Source organism: Chrysemys picta, unplaced genomic scaffold (genome assembly GCF_011386835.1).
Source record: "Chrysemys picta bellii isolate R12L10 unplaced genomic scaffold, ASM1138683v2 scaf3113, whole genome shotgun sequence".
Lineage (NCBI taxonomy): Eukaryota > Metazoa > Chordata > Testudines > Emydidae > Chrysemys > Chrysemys picta.
The window spans coordinates 1-6,663 of record NW_027055815.1 but is presented as its reverse complement, the minus strand read 5'-3'; the positions used below and the strand labels follow the sequence as shown (position 1 = coordinate 6,663).

Below are 6,663 nucleotides of genomic sequence, written 5' to 3'. Positions count from 1 at the left end.
CTAATAGTCACATCTGACTGCGAAGTGGGGTGCAGGACTCTCTGGCTTCCCCAGGACCCCACCTGGGCGGACTCGCTGTGGGAAGTGCAAGGAGGGGCAGAGGATGCTGAATGCTCCAAGGTCAGACCCAGGAAGGTGAAAGCCCTTTGAGCTTCTGGCCCAGAAGACAGTCTGCTCACAGAGAGGAGACTTCACCAGAGTCCTGACTGGCTTCATAGGGAGCAGCTCCAGAGCATTGTCTGGGGACTCCATGACACACACCTCTCATGCTTCTTCCCATTTGCCTTTAATCACCCCCACATGGCCCATGTTGGCCACCAGCTACCTCCCTGTCTGGACCCTTACCTGGCCCCATCATGGCAGTGGCTGAGCACGCGGGTGTTGTTGTATTTAGCCTCTCAACCCCCCGCATGGAGCAGGGACCTGTTCTCACCTAGTTTGCTGAGGCCCAGAGCGACAGGGACTCACCTGATCTCACACAGAAGACTTACAGCAGAGCTGGGAACTGAACACCGCTCTCCTGAATCCCAGCCCAATGCCTCATCTACCAGCCTGTGTCGCCTTCCCGTGCCCTGCCACCAGCCCCGCCAAACCCTCCTCCCTGTCTCCGTCCCCTCTGGGCTGGACTGGTGTGACCCCTTCTGTCTGGCCATCGCAGACTCCCTCCTGTGCGCATGCCGCTGCCCACTTTCTCACTGGCACCAGGCTAGACAGCCGGCACCGGGGCACTTGGTAGACGTGCGCCGCCCAGCCAGGAGCTCGGGGAAGGCTCGGTGTGGCTGGCGATGCAATGGAAAAGCAGAGGCGGGCAATAGAAGATTCTCCTACCTGGAGTCAGGAGTGGACAGAAGCTGGCGTGTATATGGGCCACCCACTTTCTGCTGCCGGTGGCGGAGCTGAAATGGCTGGATCAGCTTTCTCAGCGGCACGTGCCAGCTCTCGCTCTGCAGAGCCAAGCCTGGCAGTGAGGGGATGGGGCTGTGCCAGCCAGCAGGGGGCGTGTCACAATGGGCAGGCGAGTCACAAGCCAGTCAATGTGTGACTGCCCAGCCATGGGATGCCCCAGCCCAGACTAGTTCTGGCCTGGCCGGGGCTTTAGAGCCTCTCCTTCCCCACCGGGGTCATGGGAGGGACCTTCCGCTCCCCACAGTCACAGACTTTAGGCCGGAAGGGACCGCTCGGGTCATCTAGTCCCAGCTACTGCAGACCCCAGGTCAGAGGCCCCTCCCCGCGTCCATACAGCTGGAGCCGGGGGCGGGGGGGAGGTCTCCAGATCCCCGAGTGGGAGAATCAGTTCCATCCCGGTTCCTCCTCCTTGTGACAGCGCAGAACAGGGGTTCCCGAACGCTCCCCTCCCCCAGCTCCCAGCCCACGGGGGTGGCTCTTTGTGCTTGCCCAAGCTGCTGGGCGCCTTGGCCGTAGGATGTAAAATGGCCCCATCTCTGCTTCCCCTCCCACCGCGGCAACAACACAGAAACTGCTTTCATAGCACCCCCCCGCCCCCGCCCAACTGAGTCTCAGGCCTTGCTAGCCGCTCAGTGCCATGGCAGCCCCAGGAGATGATTGCTGCGGGAGTCTCGGCTCAGGGGGAGGCAGTGACTCCTAGAAGCAGGGAGAGCAGCAGCACCATAGATCAGGGAGGTCTGGCAATGCCAGTGGCTGGCTGGGGTCTGACAGCCCAGGCACCCAGAGCAGACAGTCAAAGGCCAAACCCCTCTCACCACCAGTTCTGTAGCTCCCCCTTGCTTTTGGTCTGTCTTAGGCACCATCCTGGTCCTCATCCCCATGGCATCAGAGCACTGTCCAACCTCGATTGCATTTATTCTAACCTCCCCCTGCAGGGCAGGGCCTGGCTGCTACCTCCACTGAACAGACAGAGAACTGCAGCACAGAGGGGATAAGGGATTTGCCCGAGGCCACGCAGAGCATCTATGGCAGAGCTGGGAATTGACTATGGGTCTCCTGGGTCCCAGGCTGGCACCTTCTCTTCCAACCTCCTGCCCCCTTTGTCCCTGGTTCAGGGTGAGCTGTGAGAGCTCTCTGGGGCACAAGAGCTGGCTGGTGCCCAGATGGAACTACATTGCCTATTGCACATATCTCGCTTTTCCCGAACATTGAGTCTGCTGCTACAACCATACCAGGGCCCGCCAGGATCCTTGCAGCTGGTCAGTGCTAAGTTTTCAACTGTGCTAAGTAGGGAAGACAAAATAGATCTTCCATCACTAGCGCAGCTCTGTGTTACTGGGGACTCACTGCTGGCTCAACCCAACCAGCCCTCCTCACACGGAGCCTGAAAATTCTCCAGCCCTGCTGTTCTCCTTTGTATTTCGGCAGTGCCCAGAGGGCTCAGTCCCGGATCACGGCCCTGCAGTGCTAGACATTGTACACACACAGCCCGATTCCCCCCACGCTGGGTCTCCTGAATGGCTCCTGCCCGAAGGCGGGACGGCTCTATTCCTCACCCAATGTCTCCTGCTGGCAGAGATGCTCTGAGAGACGTCTACGCTCTGGGTCTCTGGGCTTCCCGGGCTGGGAGGCAAGCGTGGCTGTCTCCGGGCGGTTCTGCTGACTCTCCAGCAGCTGCACTTCCGGTGTCCTAATGCAGCCCTAGTCCTCTCCAGTGCTCAGGGGCACTGTCCTGGCATCGGACTGTCCTGGTAAATAGAACAATGGCTCCTGGCACCCTGAGAATGCCTGTTCCCCCGGCAACCTCAGTGCCATTTCCTATGGAAGTGATGGTGTCAGCAAAGGTGATGGAGGTGGTCAGGCCTAGTGGTTGGAGCTGGACTCAGGGGACGGGGCAGGGCATGGGTGGAGCAAGGCCGGAGCAAGACCAGGGCTGGAGTAGGACTAGGAACAGGGCTGGAGCAGGCTCAGCCTGTTGCCTATGTCAGGCAGGAGCAAGTTCCTGGCCCTGGAGTGATGTTGAACAGACTGAGCTGCTGCTGTGAGACTGATACACCTGCTCTGGGAGACACAAGGCCAGTTCCTGGCTTGTGGATTAGCTGGAGCCCAGCACAGGAGGGAATCAGCACCTTACAGATGGCTCCCGGGACGCTTGGCTCCCGGCCCTCTGGGTATTGACATGCCAGGTGCAGGGGGCGAGGTGCAGCGCCAGGGAGGATATTGGGGAGGCAGGAGCACTGAGGTGGGGCTGAGCGGGCAGGTGCTGAGGAGCTGCGGCCGGCTGGCCAGCAGAGAGGAGGAACAGCAGCTCGGCTCTGGAGGGCCCAGCTGCAGCTCCACACAGGGCGCTGCCAGAGCCTGGCAGGCGGCTGGCTGAAGTGGCACCTCCTTCCCCACCGGGGTCATGGGAGGGACCTGTGATGGGTTGGATCACAGAAACCCCCCCGGGAGCTGCCACCTGATGTGCCAAGACTACCTCTGCTCCTGTTTTCCCTGACAGCTCAGGACTCCAGCGCCCTGTGTTGCTGAGCCAGACACTCCTGTCTGCTCCAACAAAGACCCAGGGTCTGAATTACTTGCCCCAAAGCTGCAGGTTTACCTGAAAGCAGCTCACAGAAGTGTGCTTGTCTTTAGCACTCAGATGCCCAACCCCCAATGGGGTCTAAACCCAAAACAATCCGTTTTACCCTGTATAAAGCTTATGCAGGGTAAACTCATAAATTATTCGCCCTCTATAACACTGATAGAGAGATATGCACAGTTGTTGTCATGTGGCAGGAGGGGCTAACCGCCCAAGTGTAACCCAGTCAGAAGTCGTAGGAAGGTACTTGGACAGCTAGCCTAAGCTCCCCCCATGGCCACGCTATTATTTTCAGCATGTTAACTTAATTCCAGCGAGTGCATGTAGGTCCGCCCACCCTGGGAATTGCATCTCCAGCTGCAGTGTAGATGTTCTCAGAAGGTGAATGGCAAACTCAACTGCAAATGGAATTAAGCCCAGCAGTATCTGCTGCATGCCCCCCGCTAAGCGCAATCCAGGGAGCAGTCAGTATTGTAATGGGTTAGAACTGTTTGCTGCCGCTGCTGCCTGGTGGGGATCGTTTAGCCCATGCTCCTGAGCTTAACTGCTCTTCAGCTTTGTGCTTCACCTCTAGGGGATTCACCACTGCAGAGATCCTTCCAGCACTCCTGCCTGTGACTATGATTTAGAAGTGAAGTGAAACGCCTTGTATCACTGCAAAGCCACACAGTAGGAGTGACCCAGGCTTGGTGCTAAGAGGGGTTACATGAGTCCCTCACCCCAACTAGAATTAAATTGCATTAAAAGGGTGCAGTTTGCATCAGCCCTTGTTCTCTTTTTTTTTCCATCCATGAAAGCAATTAGTGCTGGTGCGGCCTCTCAGATTTGACAGTGTTAGTGACTGCAGTTAGCAGGTACAGCATTGGCAGATAAGTTTGCCCACATTGACCCAGAAGAGGCCTTAACTGTGACCCAGAGAGACCATCTCTGGGTGAGAGGGGAGTTTTCTCTATGACGCATGCCATTCTTTCCCTTCCTGCTGAGGCTGTTAGCAGGCCCACTTCAGGTCAGTTGTTATGGAAGGTATCTCTTGTGAGGTGGACACTCACTCTCTGGCAACTGGACTGAGATTTGCCAGGCTCTCTCCTTATTGGCTACTGAATGGCTGTCAGATGACTGCAACTTCCAGTCACTGTCAGCTTATCGATATGATATTGGGCTCTATTTAACCTCCCCCCTCACTTGAATACAGTCGTTCTGCTAAGACTCTCCTATTTCATGGAGCATTGCATGCCAGGACATAGAATCTCACAGCTGTAAGGCTGTATAAAGGTGTGGCAGTCAGAGATTACACTATAGAATACCTGAGAGACCTTTGCCAGCAGATCCAGGCTTTGGTTGCCTCTGGCATTGAGGCCTCGGACCCCATGTATTCATCCGCCTTTAGAAAAGAAGCAATGTTCTGAGCCACTAGTTGAACTGTACAGCCAAAGCTTTGCTTTGCGATTTTGAAATACTAGGACGTGACTGCCTAATGGAGGGGAGTGTGACCTCTGGGTGCGCCTCCTCTCCCTCCTCCCCCTCCCCCCGCGCTTTTTCAGCTCTGTCCAGTCGCTTTTAACATTTGCTTCTCTTTGTTTTCTCCTTCCCTGATCTGCTGTTTGCTCTCCCTCACTCCTGCTCTGTTCTGAGTGTGAGCTGAATGCATACATTGACCTGAGATTTTATCAATTTAATTTGGCTATTCCATGTAGTATGTAGAGGAGCAAAGTCCATTCTGCTTTCCTCTTCTATGTGGAATGGGTGAGCGGAACAGAGGAAGCACTGCTAGAGCCCAAGTCCTGTGTCACCCACTGGTATAGCGAGGTTGCCACGTTCTGACTGGCAAATGGAAAATGCCAGGTATGCATTAACGTTTGCAGTGTAGTTGTAGCTGTGTCGGTCCCTGGATATTAGAGAGAAGGTGGGTGGTCCAGTAAAAGATATTACTTCACCCACCTTGTCTCTCAGGTATGCATTAATGTAACGAATGGGACCAGACTGCTGCCATCTCTTCAGCTGCTCCTGTGGTTTGTAGTTTGAGCTCTCTTTGCCTGTGTTGAAATTCACTAAAAATGAAATAATTAACTCTACTACTGTATTTCCCCCCCCCCCCCCCCCCCATCAGTGTTTGCTTTTCTGGTGCAGAAAGATTGAAGGGAACAGATGAGAACCTATGTGGGAATTTAACTTCAAATTCAAAAAACAGGTATGAAAGCTAACCACTTGCCATTGAAATGTCAGGGCGGTAAAGTTTGAAGCCATAATGATTTTTCTTCCAGAGTTGTTATTGATGGGCGCAGTAGAGCAATTAAAATCAGATCTCCTGGTAAAAGAAATACATGTTGCCAAATGCAGAGGTGGGCACGTAAGGCACTTGTGGAGCTGCTGAGTAGGGAAACTAGAGCAGGAGGCAATTCTTACTGCTTTAAAACAGGCCAACGTTTTCAGTCTTGAGTGTCTAAAGGATTAGATCCCTATGTCCATATTTAGGCTGCCGATTGCCTGCCCCTAACCCAACGTGCTGAGTATCTATAGCTCCAAATACCTTCAGTGGGGAGTTGCGATGACTCGGCTCCTCTGAAAAGCCAGTCACTTTGATTTAGTGGCCTACGGTTAGGGACCCAATTTTGAAATGTGTTGCATTAATGTCTTTTCTCTCATCACACGGAAAGCCTTTCCAAAGCTAACCAACCCTTTTATCAGGGGGTGACAGTAATCTTTGTGAAACCCTCCTTTAACCAGACTCAGGATAAATGTATAATACCGAGCACCCTATCAGGACCTGCAGAGTCTGTCTTCAAAGAGACAGTCTTGCAAACCCTCCATCCCAGGGTTTTCATTGACCATGGCACTCTTTGGCCCGAACAGTTGGGCGTTAGGCGGGAATCTGCTGCTGAGCCAGGATGGTCTCTAGACATGAAGTGAAATTTCTGGTTGGCTTCAGTTTAGTTGAATGAACCGGTCTGTCTCGTTCTGTCAAGCCTCCCAGATTGAAGAGTAACTGTTGCAAAGGTCTTCAGCCACCTGTTCAGTATGAGGATGTTCACACAAATCCTGAGCAGGACTGCTGTCTGCTGCAAATCACCACCCTCAACTTCATCTTCCTGTCGGTAGTCATGGGTATGATATTTACCTTGGTAAGTGTTAAGAAATCTGCATGTAAGCACCATCAAAATGTGCTAAGAAAATGGTCT

General features: G+C 54.1%; 1 long non-coding RNA gene across 1 annotated transcript; it reads left to right on the top strand.

Annotated features, from left to right (window-relative positions):
* Window positions 1–4,505: 4,505 nt before the first annotated feature.
* LOC135980407 (uncharacterized) lies at window positions 4,506–6,588 on the top strand. The gene is made up of 3 exons (XR_010597489.1): window positions 4,506–5,329; window positions 5,595–5,675; window positions 6,451–6,588. It is a non-coding gene; the product is annotated as an uncharacterized LOC135980407 (long non-coding RNA).
* The last annotated feature ends 75 nt before the right edge of the window (window positions 6,589–6,663 follow it).